Source organism: Sciurus carolinensis, unplaced genomic scaffold (genome assembly GCF_902686445.1).
Source record: "Sciurus carolinensis unplaced genomic scaffold, mSciCar1.2, whole genome shotgun sequence".
NCBI lineage: Eukaryota > Metazoa > Chordata > Mammalia > Rodentia > Sciuridae > Sciurus > Sciurus carolinensis.
The window spans coordinates 266,915-285,803 of NW_025920285.1; positions in this window are offsets into that span (position 1 = coordinate 266,915).

Below are 18,889 nucleotides of genomic sequence, written 5' to 3' on the forward strand. Positions count from 1 at the left end.
GTCAAGACCCAACTCCAGAAGTTGGGTGGAAGCAAGCTTGTGGCAAGCAGCTTGCAAACATGTTTATTGCGGGAACAGCTATACATTTTATAGGTTTCTTGCCCAATCATAATTTGCCACAGGGGATCAGGTTCCTATATGGGTTTCCTTGGTAACATTGAGTCAATTTGAGGGAGTTGTGTATTTTCCTAGGTGGCTGAAGCAGAATGCTCATCCACACAAATTTATACACTCGACTCATTCACTGCTGCCAGACAAGGACTACAATTTCTCCCAACATTTCCCCCATTTTTATTAATTTGGACAAGGGCTTCCTTCAGGAGGACTTGATCAACCTGAACCCTTGTGATTCTTTTGTTGATAATGACCACGAACATTTAAGAACTGCAAGTATTATAAGGAAGAGTATATAGGCTAATCCTATCATTATAGTAGGATTTAGCATGTTAAGCAGGTTTTACCCAAAGACAATAATACAGACTTCTCCTAGGAGGGAGAGGGGTGCCATCAATGATGTTCTAAGGCCCAAGAAGTGAGTGCAACCTACATCTATTATAGATTTATTTCTCTTTTGTTCTCTAGTTCTCTCCCCTCTTATCTCTCCTTCCTGCCTATGTAACTAGGCCTGGTTTTGCAGGTGAGATGCATAAAGTGAGAAGTGAATGGCAGGGGGGGCAAAGTGATTCAGCAAGGTAAAGGTTCAGGGGGCAGTAATTAGCAGCTCCTTGTCTGTAGTCCTTGATAAGGACAAGTAAATCTGGTAATCAATGGGCTCCAGAGATCATTGACATTCCATCCTCCCAGGGGAAGTCTCCAACTTCCAGAGGCAGATGGCTTTCATGGCCTCCATTTCCTCCATTTGGCCCAATCCCCTATTTCTACACTAACTGTCTGTCCCCAATTCTGGCTTCATTCCCCCTTTTGCTTTAGGAACACTTTATTGCTGTAAGGAATGGGGGCAATGACTGCTCTGACTGCTTCAAGCTGGAAGCGGGCAGTGTGGTGCAAGCAGTTTGGAGTTCTGCTTTACAAATTGGGTCAATCAAGGTGTTCATGGTAGAAGTCTAGTTGGGGAAGAGCAGGTGGTAAAGGCATTTGGGGGTGGGTGCTTCTATGAGAGTGAAACAGAAAGATGTGAGTATTGAAACGAGATTGATACAAAATAAATGTTGCAGCATATGGAACAAATAATGAATATAATGAAGATGATAGAAGTCAATAATCTATCACCAGGTGGTGGAAGAACTAAGAAGTTTTTCCCATAGCAAGGCCTAACAAAGGCTGGAGAGGAGAAGGCCTTTATTTGGGAACCTTAACATTGTCCAAGTTTTCAGGAATGTAAACACAACATTTAACTCTTAATGTCATTAATATCCCCAGAAAATATAGCTAAACTACTTAATGTCATCTGATTTTTGTAAAATATCCTTTTATTGGTATGACCTGTGTTTACAATAGATCTCTATATTTCAGTTACTTAGAGGTAGAAAATCATACTAGCAAACATAGATTTAAGCCTACCTGTGTAGCTTAGGAAAATCTGTAGGCCTTAAACCAACTAAAAATTTCTGACTCTGGAAGTTTCTCTTGATAGTTATCAGACACATTTGCCTAAGAATATCTCTTTGGTAGCTTCCAGTGTTTATTCTAGTGGGCTAACACAAGTATATTTTTCAAGTTACATTTATTCCTGTTATTTCTTTTAAATGCCCAAGAATGGCTATGTTTTGGTTTTAACTATTTTGCTAGATGTTTAAGATCAAGCAGGTCAAATTGACTTGTTCCTGTCTTATTAAGAGTTGGCTGACTTCCCACAGGAGTCACTCATGGGGACCTTGAGAGCAGCTTTTTAGCTCCTTTAGTGCCATTTGTGGGGTGGGGTCTCCTTGAAAGATTACTTCCCTTGGAAGCATCAGGGAAGTCTCCCTTTTCCAATGACCCTCCTCTGCAGCAGGTACACTGATTGACTTTTCATGCTCCAGTGGTCTCATCAATATCCCTGATTGGGAGGTCATGGGACCCAGAGTTGCAAACCTCCTTAGAGAATCCCTCTTGTTCTCTGGGTTCAGGATGACTCTGAGGTCAAAGCCAAATACTGATTTTTCTTGGCCTCTGTATTTAATCTCAATCTCTAAGTTTGATCTTAACCATCCAGCAAGCCAGTCTCACCAGTCATAAAGTAAGTGTAATGGGTTTTAACTTCAATGTCTATAACCTTACAGTTATTTACCCTTTTCTTTATGTGAAGTCTGTATTAGTACTGGAAGTTACCATAATATAGTATCTGTTATGTAGGAAATGTCTTATTATCATGTTACCTCGGTTGTGTGTTCTTGAAGCAGTACCTCTGCAAAACTAACAGGTAACAGTTTTACAAAATGAAATTAGGAAGAGTAAAATATATTCAGCTCGTATAATAGCTATCTTGAGTTTTGGCTGAGCATTTTGGCTATACATTATATCCCCTGTTTGAGATCACAGTAATTTTACAAGAAGAATCAATCTTCTGACAATAGCTTTAAATAAGCTGAAGTCTGGCTTATTTTGGGGTCATTCTAACATGCAGCAAGGTGGGAGGCAGAGCCTTATCTCACGTAAGACTGGTCTCTTCACAAATCTTAAGGGTTCTAATTCTAATGCTGATTTTTTACTTCCTTAAATATAATTTTAAGTTGATACATATTGTTTCCTGAGTCTATATGAACATTAGTTAACACAGTTTAACATTATATTCAAAATACAAATAAAAGAAAGGCTGAGAGAGCTTTTAACTTTCCTTTTGTGTGGCAAAGTGGCAAAATGTTTTTTATGTTTCACAATATTAACCTTTAAACAAATCAGATTCTCACTAACTTTGAGAAATACATTCTCATTTAAAATATTTTATCTCAGTGTAAAAAGTAACAAATTGTACATATAGCCTGCTGATAACAGGTCCTGTAATAGAGCATTAAAAGATAGAAACAAATCCCCGATAAAATTTACTCTTTATAAGTTTAAAATTACCATTACAGATAAGTTTAATTTCGAGAATAGCAGCTTGATAAATTTCCTGCTTTAAAGACTTGTATACCTGGAAGAAATGAGCACATTTAATTTAAAAAAAATGGCCATTCCAATTACCTTGATACTTTTATATTAACCAAAGTTAGTTTTTAAAGAAGACTTTAGACTCTGTAAATCAGTACAATACTCTAACAATTGTTGTTTAATCATAATTGTATAAAGCACAATTTTTAAGACTAATTGTTCTAAAGAATAAAACTCAACAGACATAATGTTAAGAGTAAATTAGTGTTTCTAAGAAATCCTTGTCATTTTACTGTATAGATTAAACTTTGGTTCATATCAGTACATTAGTATTTGACCTTAGGAAAAACCTTAAATAGTTTTAACTGATTGTCTCACAGACATATAACCAACTGAGTTACACACAAACTTGTTGAAATTTGCCCTTTACTTACACACAGACTTTCTTAGCACTTACTTAGACCCTCATGCTTACCACATAAGCATTTTCTTGCCCAGGAACATTTGGTTCTTCAACATATTTTTATATTTAGAACCTTTAATTTTCTCTTTCCCATCTGTTGACCCCTTGTTGTTCACATCCTGAAACAACTCTTATGAAATTTCTGAATTTAGATGAATTACTCCATTTAATAAGATTAAACATTTTGCTATTTATAGTACTCTAATTGAAACACAGTAGAAACTTTTGGAGACCTTTGTATATAGAATTCTACCTGTTAGGACTTAACTCTTAGTTACCTTGTTTTTAGTGATGACACAAAGCAATTTTAAACCCTTTTTATTCACCAATCTGTAGATGTTCGGAGATGGGGTTCACTGAGGGTGAGGACGAACAAGGCCTAGCTTACCTAGCCTTACCCAGCACGCTTACTCAGGTGTTGGAGATTGAGCTCTTATTTAGGGTTGCACAGGACATATATAGGCACATTATCCAAACAGGTTAACACTCTTGTTCAAGTATAACAGAGTCAGCCTATAGGTGATCTATATGTCGAGGGTTGAGGTAATGTAAACAAACCAAGCATGCCTAAGCAATTCTGCCCAGCAACAAGTCTGAGACAAAGGACTGGGGGTATGGTAAGCTCCTGCACACAGCATGAGGCAAGGCAGTGCAGGTGAGCTCACATCACAGCTTTCTGGGATGCATGACAGAGCAAGGCCTCCCCTCAGCTCCTAACTCAGACTCAACAGCTGCAAAGACCTTCATTCCATGGCGAGTCTTTACCATCACCTCAGTTTCTCTGTCCAGACTGTTTGGCTTACTTAGACCACGGTGTCAGTAACTGCTGTCAGATAAGCTTGAGGAATGGTCTGTACACCAATCTATGCAAATACCAATAACATGTAAGTATGTTACCCCAAGGAACTTAAGGAGTTAAGAGTATTCGATGGTATTTACTAGTTAACATTTTAACTTTGCAAATTAATCAGATGTCTCTACAAACACATTTGAGTAATGTTATATATCTTAAGTCTAATTTATTTATTTAACTGTAAAACCAAGATATCAGACAAGTGTATTGAATAATATCTGCCAGCTCTTTCCTGTTGAAGTAAATTCATTGAAACAATTAATATTTGACGTTATAAACATCACCATTTTATTAGTTTGACCACTTAGAGACTTGTGAGTTAAAAACATTTTACTTTTATTAGTTTACCCAATTTAAATTGAACCTTTTTAAACCACATGAATTAAAAGTATCTGGATCCATTTTTTAAATTTTAATTTTTTTTGAGCACTTGTTATTTATGTCAATTTTGTTGTCAGGTACATACATAGACAACATGACATTAGACAACACGATATACACATAACACAAAAGTGAAGGCCTTGTAGTTTTATCTCCATTGCAATGTAACAGATGTTCAAAAATAACTCTAGAGTTGAATAAAAGAAATGGAACTGATCAAAGAGGTCATGAGCTCAAAATATATAAAATTTAAGGAAAAAACAAGAGTCCTGGAAAAATAACATGACTGTTAATTATTATAGTAAAGCACCATACAACTTACTTTTGCTGGAGTTCAGGTAAGACTCTTTTCACATTTTTTTTTTTTTGAGCTTGAGACTAGTCTCCCACTGGACCCTCTGGCTTCCTCTATTTACACTTCAATGTAAGCTTTGACTGAGATCTGAAAGGAGCTGAGATAAGAGGTTCTAGCAGAAACTTGAAGTCTAGGGCATTTTAACAATTTCTCTCAGGACAGATTTGAATGTCAAGAAAAATTAGGAGACATTATTTTTCATTACTTTTGAGAATGAAGTTACTATGCTAAGCTCCTCACTGAGATATGCCATTGGCTACTGAGCTGCCCATGCCTGCCATCCAGGATTTATTTTCCCCTCAGTGACAAACAGTTTAAATCTTGCTTCATAAGTAAGCCGAGGACAGGAGCTTGAAGTAAGGCCCATTTTTTATATTCCTGGGGTAGAGGATATTGTCCTATGGTGGTTATTTTCCTGCCCTAGTTTGTGGGTTCCTGGAGACAGTTGAAATCCTAAGTATTGAACCTGTTTGCATAATTGAGCTTTATTCTTTGAGATCTTATAATTCCTATCAGCAAAGAAGTTTAGGAACTCTGTAATGGCCTTTGGATATTTCCCTTTTATAAGCAAATCTTTGACTTGGTCAAAAACATAAAGTTACCAATTTGCAATTGATCTTGTGGGCTAATATAAGCACCATGCCCTGTAAGCATGTCCAACATTAAGGGAATATTGTATGCCAAATTATTACACACTGCCAGTTCTGCTTCCTCATCATAGGAGGCTTTCTATTGCAAAAATTGTGGGAAGTTACTTCTTCAGAGTAAGGGGAGTTGGGACCAGAATCCTGTGAGGCCTTCCTAAGGAGGGGTAGGTCTGGAGTAAGGTGGGGATCCAAGACCTTTCACCACCCCTTCAGTGCCCAAATTGATGGGGTATGCTGCAAATGAATTCTTGGGAGGAAAAGAAGACCCTTTTAAAGCTCCCACCTCACAGAGGGAACTCCAGAGGGAGCAGGAGAGGGCAATTCATTCCAAGGGTATCAAGGGGAAGGGGCAGAAAGTGGGAGGCCTTTGTTATTATTGGTTTCTTCCTCCTTGTCCTCAGAGGTTACAATGCTTGAAGTGGAGGCTTGGAGGGTCATTTTCTTGTCAGTAAAGAACCCTTATCCAAATTTGGGGATCCCCAATGTTTTTATGGCTGATGCATGGTGCAATGATTACTGATTTGTCCCCAAAACAGGTGAGATCTTTTGGTTTCGCTTTAAGCCCTCGCTGTGAGAGAAGTGCCTTTAAGGCAGTGAGTTGAGGAGCTTGCTGCTTAGGGGGGAGATTTCCCATTGTTTTGGAGTGGAGTTACATGAAAGGGTGGTGTTGAGTTGTGGATTGGATTAAATGAATCTCTCAAGGACAGAGAAGGAATGTAAGGTAACTTGCAAGGAGTATCCTTAAGTCTAATATAGGGGAACACTGGGAGGACAAAGGGAGCCTATCTTCCAACAAACAAAGAGGTGTTTAGGATGCAATGTCTCTTGCTCAGTGGGGAACTTCTGTGAGTTGTTAGGTCACAAATGTATACCCACACGGTGTCTCTGGTAGAAATCTCCACAGAGGCAGATGTGGTTCCAAATTCTGGGGGGATCAATTCTTTATGTGAATTTGCCGGGAGAACTGAAAGTGAAAGTGTAGCCACTGGAGGAGAGGCACCCGATATGAGGGGCAGTGTGTGCCTATTCTCGGGGATCAGGGCAATACAAGGAAGAGAGGAGGAAAAGGAGTCTTGTGCTCACCCTCACAGGACCATCGGCACACCAAACACAAAGGGGCCCTTACTGAATAGGGGGAACTTACCAATCCCAAGGTGTATGGGTAATTGATGCATGTGGGCACCAGATGTAGCTTCTCTTGTGCCAGACTGGCTCATACAAGGGGTAAGCGGTGTGGAGTCAAGACCCAAACTCTGGGAGTTGGGTGGAAGCAGGCTTGTGGTGAGTAGCTTGCAAACTTGTTTATTGTGGGAATAGCTATACATTTTATAGGTTTCTTGCCCAATCACAATGTGCCACGGGCGATCAGTACACCAGGTTCCTATTTGGGTTCCCTTGGTAACATTGAGTCAATTTGGGGGAGTTGTGTACTTTCCTAGGTGGCCGAAGTGGAATGCTCCTCCCTGCAGGTTTACACACTTAAGATGTTCACTGCTGTCAGCCTAGAACTAAGATTTCTCCCAACACTGCGGTACATAAAGAACTCAAAAAATTCAACGACAAAAAGTAATCCACTTAATAAAAGGGCAAAAGAGCTGAACAGAACATTTTCAAGAAAAGAAGTACAAATGGTCAATAAATGCACACACAAAAAGTGCTCAATATCTTAGAAATTAGGAAATGCAAATAAAAACTACATTAAGATTACCTCTCAGTCCAGTCAGAATGACAATTACCAAGGAAATGAGCTGGGTGTGGTGGTGCACACTTGTAATCCCAGAGACTTGGGAGTCTGAGGAATGAGGATCTCTGGGTCAAGGTCAACCTCAGCAACTTAGCAACGCTCAAAGAAAATCAGTGAGACCCTGTCTCAAAATTTAAAATTTAAAAAGGGTTGGGGATATGGTGCAGTAGTTAAGTGTGCTTGAGTTCGATCCTTCAAACCAAAAAGAGAAAGAAAAGAAAATAATAACAACTGCTGGAGAGGATGTGGAGGAAATGGAACACTCATACACTGTTGGAGGGAATGTAAATTAGTGCAGCTGCTATGCAAAACAACATAAAGGTTCCTCAAAAACCACAAGTACATCTACTATACAGTCCAGCTATTTCAGTCTTGGGTATATATCCTCTAGGATTAAAGTGGGCATGCTATCGCACACCTGCATGATCCTGTTAATGCAACACTATTCACAACAGCAGAGTTGTGGGATACCAATGATTGGATAAATGGATAAAGAAAAGGTGGTCCTTGATGGAATATTATTCTGCCACATGTCAATTGCAGGAAAACAGAGGGAACTAGGGACTAGGGTTGTGAATTGCAGGAAAACAGATGGAACTGGAGATCATAATCTTCGCAAAGTAAGTCAGACTCAGAAAGAAAAGTACCACCTGCATTCTCTCACATACGGAATCTAGAAAGAAACAAAGCCAACATGAGAATTTAAAGGGGGACCATTAGAAAAGGGAATGGACCAGGGGAGGTAAGAGGGCAGGCTACCATCAAAGCACATTATATGCATGTGTGAAATTGCCACAATGAAACCCATTGTTGTGTACAAATAGTATACAATAATAATTAGAATTTTAACATAAGTAAATAATTTTATTGACAAATTATCAATTTTATTGATAAACAAGTTCATTTCCACTGACATTCAAAAACAACAAGAGAGAAGGAGAGCTTCTCATAAAAGAAGCTAGTCCACATAGAAAAAATGATGGGCTCAGCCACAACCCTAGTCTCTGACTGGCAAGGTGCTTGGTGAGTAGCCCTGCCTTGAGTGGAAGTGCTTAATGTGGCAGAAATTATCCGTTTCCCACTATCTGCCTCAGATTACTCAGATCCAAGGGTTTCCAAGGAACGGGGCATGCTGGAGTCTCAAAAAAAACCCCAAACCAGCCCACCACAATCACCTAATGGCTGGTGCAGGAACACTTGGGCTCTCTTAGCATCTCAATTGACACAATTCAAAGGTATAGTAGCAAAAAAGTAGCACGTAGAATGCATGTACTTAAATGCATTTGAGAAAGGTTGTCAATTATTGGGCTAGGCCTCCATTTTAAGAAGATAGAAAGAAATTAGAGAATAAACCTAAATAAAATAAGATATATAGTAAACATAAAAGATGCAATTCATACCTAATAAAGAGAAAAAAGTCAAAATTGGTTCTTTAAGCACACTAATAAATAAGCTACATCTCTGATGAAGCCAACATGAAATAAAGAATCCACAAATAACAAACATTTAAAATATAAAGATGGCCAAATGAAATGAAAAGGAAGTTATGACATATCAAAATTAGTAGGATATGAGCTAATGTATTTTAAAGGAAACAGAGTATTAAATTCTTATTTTAGAAAAAATAAAGACCTCAAATCAAAAACCTAAGCCTCTATCTTAAGAAACTAGAGCACAAAAAGCAAGAATAGAGACAAAACACACAAAGAGAAAGGAAAACATACCAATTAAAAATCAATTACATTGAAAACAAAAAAATGAAAAAAATTTAAAAAATTAGAAGATGATCTTTTGAAAAGATGGATAAAATTGACACACTCTAAGTCAGACTAACAAAAAGTAAAGAAACTATTATAAGAATAAAGAACATAAGAGACAGAAGTTACTGATTTCAGAAATGAAAAAGGGACTGTGGCCACAGACTCCAGGACCATGGTAAGGCCATGGAGGCCTAAGCACATACCCACACACAGGCCCCACCATGGAGATAAAATGGCATTTCCCAAATGACTGCATCTACCAAGCTCACCCAAGGGAAACTGGACACCTGACAGTCTTATGTACAGGAAAGAAACTGAATTTACAGTTTAAAATCTGAAAAGGAAAATGTCAGGATGGATGGTTTCACTGGCAAGTTCTACCAAACGTCTATGGAAAAACTAACATCAGGTCTCCATTATCCTTTCCAGAAATTAGAAAAAGGGAATGCTTTCATGTTCATTTCATGAGGCAAGTGATTACCATGGTACAAAAGAAGGAAAGAGGGTGGGAGGGAGGGAAAGAGACAAATCAGTTCAAGAAAGAAAAGCATAAACCAATAGCTCTTGTGAGTATAGACACAAAAATCCACAACATTAAATTATAAAATAGAGTTCAGCAATACACATAAAGAGTCATATGTAAAAACCAATAAAGAAGGCTCCAAAAATTTCTAGAGATTGAACTAATTCAGAGTGTGCTCTCCAGCCATAATGAATTTAAGTTGGATATAAATGACATAAAAAAAATTAGAAAATATTCAACTGAAAAGTATACATTATTAAATAATCCTTTGATCAAATAAGATATCAAAATAGATATTACATGATGTTATTGAACCAAATAGGACATTTTCAAATTTGGGGAATATGCTAAAGAAATAATTAAAACTAAATTTATAGACTTAATTGCAAAAGTAATATAATATTCAAAAAGCCCTGAAAAACAATCAATTACTTAAGGCTTACTCTCAAAAGACTAGAGAATGAAAAGTAAATAAACTTAAGGAAAACATGACAGAAACTTAAGAAAACATGACAGAAATTAATAAAATACAAAACACATGTAACTGGAAAATCAATGATATGAAAGTTGATTCTCCAAAAAATTGAATAAAATTTTAAACCCTTACCAGAATGATAGAGATAAAACCAAGACTAAATCAAAATTGTTGCCATCAATGTTTTGGAAGGGAACATCTCTATGTACCTACACACTCCATAAAACAGAAGAGGATACATGAACACAATATGCCAATGGAATTGACAATTTGGATGAAATATGCAAAATCTTCAAATAATGCACCCTATCAATCTGACAGAAGAAAATTAAATATGAATAGTCCAATATAGGAATTGAATTTGTCTAATCTTCTAATAAAGAAAATTTTATAACATGGTGGCTCTGCTTGTGAGTTCTTCCAAATCTGTATGAAATTACGTTAATATTCTCCAATTCATTCCAGAGAATAGAAAAAGAAGAAATATTTTCTCTTTTTATGAAGCCAGAGTAATCTTCAAAAAGCTATTTGAGGGAAGTTTTGAAATATATAGACCATTTATTCTCATAACTGGAAATACAAATATATTACAAAATCATAATATGCAATATACAATTATAAAACAATAATATATAATTGCACATAATTACACATTAGTATGTTATACATAATATACAATTATACAATTATATTACTATATAACATTTTATTAATACACAATTGACATGTATCAATTTATTATACTAATATAAATGATTACATGATGAAAATGATTATATAGTATATGCTATTTAAATATTTATATATCGAAACAATTATACCTATATTATACCATATGTACTCTCAGTTCTGTTTTTCTGGGAACCCTGACCAGAGCACATCAACAGAGGCAAAAGTAAAAGAAATATTCCATGACCACTTCAAAAGATGAAAGAAAATGATAAAACAGAATGAATGATTAAAACCTTTAGAACACTAAGAATAGGATGAAGTGTTCATAATCTCTTAAATGAGCCACAGAAATCTCACACAAATTGGTGAAATATTGAGAGTCAATTCTCCTGAAATCCAGAACAAGACAAGAATGTCCACTCTGGCCACACTGTTCAACAGTCCTGGGGGTCACAGTCAGTGTGGCAGAGCAGGACAGAAAGGCCAACAGCATCCAGGATTTTTAAGACTGTCACCATTTGGAGATAACAAGTAGGTATTAGAAAACCCAAAGGAATCCATCAACAAGCAATTTTAATAATAGGTGAATTTAGCAAGGTTGTTGGATATAAGAGCAATATAAAAAAATCAGTTGCATTTTCTATATGCAAACCATAGTCAGAATATGAAATGGTAGAATCCGTAACACTTACAAAGCATTAATAAACATAAAACCCCACAGAACAAATGCACAAGACCGCTACACCAAAAGCCACAGAGCCCTGTTAAGAGAAATTAAAGACAAATAAATAGAACATCCACAGTGGTCGGGTGGAAGTCTCAGTATTTTTGGAGGTGAATTCTTCCCCCAAATCAGCTAAGGATGTAATACAATGAAAATGCAGAGGCAAGAATGGCCAAGGTGACTTTGAAAAAGGAGGAGGTAGAGGATGAAGTTTCAGAGGAACTGGAGGTAAGAAAGACCAATGTGGATGTAAAATCACAGAAAGCAGCCAGCCAACAAGCATTGAGAAACACTCACATGGTCACCTGGCTTATGACATGGTGACCCGAGAACGCAGCAATCTCATTTACCACTAAATGGTGCTGGGATAATGAATGTTTATATAGAAAACTAAAATGATTGTCACCCATTAACCCAAGCAAGCCATGCACAACAGTGAAGTCGAGATAGATTGCAGGGTTGTTTTGTTTTTGTTTTTGATTTGTTTTTGTTTTTGGTACTGGGTATTGAACCCCGGGGTCACTTAACCACTGAGTCACATTTCCAGCCATTATTTTTATATATTTTCAATTGTAGATGGACACAATACTTTAATTAATTTGTTTATTTCTATATGGTGCTGACAATAGAACCCTCCACCTCACATGTAGTACGTAAGCGCTCTAACGTTGAGCCATAACCTTAGCCCAATTCCATCCATTTTTATGGTTTTTTGGGGGACAGGTTCTGACTAAGCTGCATAGGTTGACCTTGAAATTGCAATCCTCCTACCTCAACCTCATGAGGTGCCAGGATTCAAGGTGAGCACCGCCATTCTGAGCCAGACAATGAATCTAAATGATAAAGTTAAAACCATGTAGTTTTTGTGTGGGGGTGAAGTGTATCAGGTATTGAACACAGGGGCACTCAACCACTGAGCCACATCCCCAGCACTATTTTGTATTTTATTTAGAGAAAAGGTCTCACTAAGTTGCTTAATGCCTTGCTAAGGCTGGTCTGAACTCATGGGCCTCCTGCCTTAGACTCCTGAGCTGCTGGGATTACAGGCCTGCACCACGATGCCCGGCAACACTGAAGCTTTTTTCTAAAATATGGATTTTCTTTTATTAGTTTCTGTCTTCAGTTTAAATGGTTATTACTCTTATATTTGTAATTCCCTGGTTGGGTTGCTGCTCAGTGGTAGCACACATATCTAGCACATACATGCAAGGACCATGATTGAATTCCCCAGTGTCCTCACATGAATAAATAAGCCTTTCTGACTCCCTTCTTTCTGAGTACTTTGGATTTGTTTGCTCTTCTGGTTTCTTAATGTACATAGACTGTTGCTGTGAGAACTTACTAAGTTTTTTTTCCATAAAACTTTAATGCTACAAAAGCTTAGCCAAAACTTCAGAGAGGTGAAGTGTACCAATGTCTAAAAATAGCATTCAAATCACTGTAGAAAATATATGTACATATAAAAAAGTGAGAGAAAACAAATGTGAAGAACTATAGCAGAATATTGTAGCCTGCTGGGCATGGTGGTGCAAGCCTGTAATTCCAGCACCTCAGGGGCCTTGGCAGGAGGAGTTCCAGGACAGCTCCAGCAACTTAGCAAGGCCCTCAACAACTTAGCAAGACTCTGCCTCAAAGTAAAAATTTAAAAGGACTGGGGTGTGACTCAGTGGTAGAGCACCCTGGGTTCAATCCCAGGACCACAAACAAAACCTATTTTGGCCTTCCACCTTTTTGTGGGTTTGAACTTTTTGTCCAGTCCCTATTCATAATAATGTGATGTCACACCTAACCCACGCACAGTGGCATGTGCGCCTTCCCTACTGAGCAGCCTGCAGGCAGGTGTGGCCCAGAGCCACAACCTCAGCCAGGGCAAAGTCCCCACCTTCATTCTAGGAAGCAGCTGGAGATCTGGGGTGAGAGGTGGGGAAGGGGTGCAGTGAGGACCTCATGCTGCTTCCTGCAGCCTGGAGAGAGTGGAGTCCTCGAGTGGCCCATCCAGCTGTTGGTGCATGGCCTGTGCACCTCTGGGGTCCACAGCATTGCCTCTGAGGTGACCTGTTCATGGAACTCAGTCCCACCAGGGAATCTACCCACACATGTGTGCATACACACAAGCGCCCATGTACACACACAGACATATGCTTGCCTGCACCCCACCAGCACCACCTGCAGTTTCTCCCCTCATACAGTTATTACTAAGAGCAGCTGTCCTCGAGGTGACCAAACTGAAGGCCACCCCTGTGAAGTAGCATGGGAAAATGGGGAGGTCAGGCAGAAGATGCCCTCTAAGGATGTGGGAGGTCAGGGCAGCTCCAGACATGGTTTTCAGGTGATTGTTAGTCCCTGGGGAGAGAAAAACCAAAGAAACTAGGGGCCCACAGTCAATTCAGGTTCAGTTTTCAGGCTCTGGTACTTGGAGCGCTGCATCCAGAGGGTGGTTTGTGGGAAGGGTAAACCTAACTCCCAAGAGAAAAAGTGAATAGCATGTGTGCTCCTGTGCAGGCCATGGGGACCTGGACCCAGGGACTCAGGAATGAGGCAATTCCATAAAATGCTCCTGCCACCTCAAAGGACCAGCAGCTATCACCAGGTGAGGCAGTTCTTTCAACATCGACCTGGGCAGAAAGACACTTGTCAATTACATGAATGGGCCACTTACCCAGCATGCGTCAGGCACAGGCACTTCATTGTGGAAAGGTTATTAATGCCTTCATGGGGTTCACAGCTTGATCCTGTAGTGCTTGTGCTCACTCTTCCCCACTCCACCTCCACCCCAATCAGCCCTGGACTCTCCAGCCTCAGGCAAAACCCTGGAAGTTCCTTTCCACCTCCCCTCCCAAACTTACATTTGGTCGCTCCTTCTGGCCACATTGCAACACACCCTGCCTGACCTCTCTGGGAGCTGACAACTCAGCCTACACGTCCCCTGGTCCCAGGTGGGACCTTTGCTCTGTGGGAATGATATGAATTCAGGAATGGAGAGTCCTGGCCCCCTTTAGCCTGGGGGTGGCCTCCTACATCTGGAAGCATCCCATGGATTTGGGATCTGTTGGGCCCCAACTTTGAGTCTGGGGGCAGCAGGGCAGTCTTTCTCACTCAGAAAATGTTCACTAACAGCTCCTGAGCTAGGCACTGGGACACAGGGGTGGGACAAAACAATGCCCCAGCAGGGGAGGGGCAAACATTTCTGACCCTTCCTTAAGGTCAGAGCACTGGAGGAGGCTGCTGTGAAAAGAAATCAGGGAAGTTGCCTGAGGAGGTACCTGCCAGACCTGGCAGGATGGAAGAGGCTCTGTCAAGACCAAGATGTTGTTGCTGGTGTTTGTAGGCCCTTGAGCAGAGGGTTTCCTGGGCATCACTGTAGCTCATCCTCCCAATGACACTTCAGGGGATGGTCACTGCCCCATTTTGCCAGGGACAACCCTTTGGCATGGAATGGACCAGCCACCGAGCCTTGTGGGAGAATGGTGAGTAAAGGCATCAGAGAGAGGAGGAGGGGAGCTAGAGGATGGTGCAAACCCCTGCAGTCCTACTGGATGGGGCAAGGGTGTCTACTGGGGACACCCAAAGGAAGGGACTTTAGAAAAGATCTGTCCTCCCCTCCCCCTTACAAGCAATAAGGTGGTGTATAATCTGCAGAGAGTTTAAAGACAATTAGAAATGGACAGAAGGCCTATCAAATTCTAAACATCAGTGACAAAGCCTGACATAAACTTTGCTTTTAAAACCTGGACTCCAAGTGGCCCAGAAAGATGACTGGCATTAGCACCTGGAGTGCATTTTCCTTGGTCCATGGACTTGACCACTCTGGGTCTGATTCCTCCTCAGTCCATCAGTTCCAACTTCACATTTCCTTGGGGACTTGGGGAGTGTCCCACATGCAGAGTGCAAGGGAAAGAGCAGGGAGAGGCTGGCTGTTGTTATTTGCAAGATCACATGGAAATACCAGTGCAGGCTTGGTGGAGGAGGAGAGGCTGAAGGGTGCGGTAAAATCCAGATGAGGACTGAGATGTATCAAAATGAATTCTACTGTCATGCATAACGATTTAGAACACATTTTTTAAAATTTTAAAAAGAATATATATTTGAAATACATTACTTAGAATATGCCCTTAAGTATAAAAAAAAAAAAATCCTTACTACTTTAACACATAGAGGTTTAAACTTTGGTTTATATACATACAATAATATTTGACCTTAGGAAAAAGCCTTAAATAATTTTAACTGATTGTGCTAATTATGACCAAAATAGGTACACACAAACTTTATGAGATTTAACCTCCACTAACCTTTACATCTTATTCATTCTACTATTTTTAACTTTACCACACAAGACTTTCTTATCCACAAACATTTCTTTTTCCTTCTACTTTCTATATTAAAATATATTTCCACAACTAGAACCCTTGTATGTCTCTTTTCTCGCTGTTGGCACCTTTTTAAAGTCACTTTAGAAAAAATCCTCATAAATTTCTAAATTTAGACAAATTACTACAATTTATTAAGATGGAATACTTTGTTTTTTATAATATTTTAATTGAAACCTTTTGTACTCTTTGTATATAAATTTACACCTGAACAAATCTAAACTCTTAGTAACCTTATTTTGAGTGAAGACACAGAAATGAAGTAATCTCAAACATTTTCTATTTACCAATTTATGAAAACACAAAGTTTAAATACATTACCTTATGGAATTTAAAAAGTTCAGAGTTCTTGATATTATTTTTTGGAGTTGATATTTTAGTATTTTAACTTGCAAATTAATCAGATGTCTCCTTTACCAAATGTGCTGATAATTTATTCATTTTAACTGTACATTCAGAATATCAATTATAGTTAACAGTTTTAGTCATCTCTTCCCTGTTGAAGAAAAGCCCTAGAAGCAATGGATATTACACTTTAGACATTTTATGGAAACCAAAACTTTATCATCTGACCACCTAGAAAAACTTGTGAGTTAATAATTTTAAAGACACATTTACTCTCATCTGTTTGCCTAATTTAAGGTGAACTTCTTTTTTAAGTTCCATGAACTAAAATGTATTTGAATCCATTTCTCATTTGAATTTTGATTTATGAGCACTTATTTATTTATATGCCAATTTTGATAACATGTACATGATGTGGACACAAGTACATATGTAGACAACAATACACTATTCAGGTGTGTACACATACATGAAACAGGCAGGAAATGAAGATCTTGTACATCTTGAAACACCCTGCAACTTATTTTATAAATGGACATGTTTCTTTCTCTTCCTTTTACCTGCTTCTCCCTAAACTCACCCCTTTCTAATCTCAGGGGAAACAGGTTTACTTTTACTTTTTGTTCCCCATTTTAGGCAGATTTATCTGTCCTTGAAACACACCCACCATAGGAACAAAGTAATCTGGACTTTGGTTTTGGCACTAGAAGTGTTCTGAAATGACTATCTCCCCCAAACAGGTGAATTACAACTGCAACAAAGAACACATCAAATTTAGTCTTTGAATCACCTCTTTAAAAGCCTGCTGATGGGCAGAATCACAGTCTCTGGAACAGAAGTCCCCTGTGTTTCTCCTTTGCTAGCAAAATAGTAAAAACTTCTTTTTCATTTTACTCAATACCATTCCTCATTATTGTATTGGCATTGAGGACACTGGCATTTTTTACTGAGTTTCTGGTAAAAAAATTGGTACCCCAGATGGGGCACAAAAGCCAACCCCACTTCAGCTTTACTGGACGGGCCTTGCATTTCCATGTTGAGGATGCAAGGTTGTTGCTGAACTTGTTGAGAGTCAACTGCAGAGGAGTCGGATAATTGCGTTGCCTCAGGCTGAACCAGAATGTTATTCCTCTGAGTAAAGGGAGGGATTGAGGAATGATCCCAGCAGCTGTTGAAGATATTTTAGCTTCAGGGTATGCCTAGCATCTCTCCCTGAATGGTACACATTCCTCCATCATGGTTCACTTTTAGTAAAATAAAACCCAACTCAGTAAAATCATGACCCCTTGGCCATCTGTTAAGTCCCCTTGTGCGGACACAGAGACCCTTGTTCCCACATGTCTGGTTCCTCTTTGTGGGAACATCTGGTCCCTCTTTGTGGGGACATCTTTGGCACCATTCATGTAGGAATCATGGTTAAGTGGGACTTGCGAACCTAGGAACATTTATTCGCTTCTGCTATATTCTAGATTCTCATCTCTTTGTTGGCCTTAGATTTGGGAATTTCCTCTGTTTGTCTGCATTTTTGTTGTTTTTGTCTGTTAATGCCCATTTTAAGACATGCCCAATACTGCATTGATCGTATAGGTAGTCTCTTGGTAAAGATCTTGACTGGTTTTGACTGGTATATTTTAAAGGCTCCTATCTGTCAGGTTTTTGTTTTGGGGTTTCCTCTCTGGGTCTCTCTCTCCTCTCTCTCTCTCTCTCTCTCTCTGTTATTTTGTACAATGTTGCAATTGAGTTGGTCTGTCAGAGGTAAAGTGAGTTGAAGAAAGGGTATAAACCTGTCTAAATTAATGTTTTACTGTAATATGGGTTTTGAATATCTTTCTGAATTATACAATCTCACACTTGAAGTTGGTCTGTCAAATTAAGTGGATGAAATTTGTATGTGCAGGTCTGTCTGTTTTAAAAGTCCCCATCTGTCAGTCCTGCTTTTGGTCATCCTCTCTTGTCTGGCCCTATAACACATAGACAATGTTTTGTTGATTTTACTGGTAGTCTATCAATAGATAGATCTTGGTTGAATGGGTCTAGGATAAAGTTGGTTTACTGCTAACACAATCTGACCTTTGAATGTTTTTTCTGAATTATTATGCAATCTTGAAGTTGAAGTTGATCTGTCAGGGTGTCGGGAGCAACAAACAGATCATTGCTTGTACCTGTAGCCTCAGACAGTGAGAAACCACTCTGGGAATCTTTCAGTGCAATGATAGTGAAAGAAATGCCCATTTGTGGGTGATCACCATTACTGGGGCAGATTCCATGACTGGAATGTAATTTATGGGTTGAATAGCTTTGAATTCAAATGCACGTTGCCTTGGATGGAAGAAATATGGTCATGCTCAATAGCCTTGATGCACAAGCTGTCTGGAGATAGAGCAGATATTGTACAAGTAGATAAGCTCCAATTAAACTGTTCTGGTTTGATCTCACTTTTGTTTACATTGATGAAACTGTCTCATAATAAATTCTTTTGATGTTTTTGCCTATAAAATAAAACACACAGGCTCTCCCTCTTTGTGAGTAACCAGAAACCCACCAGGGCTG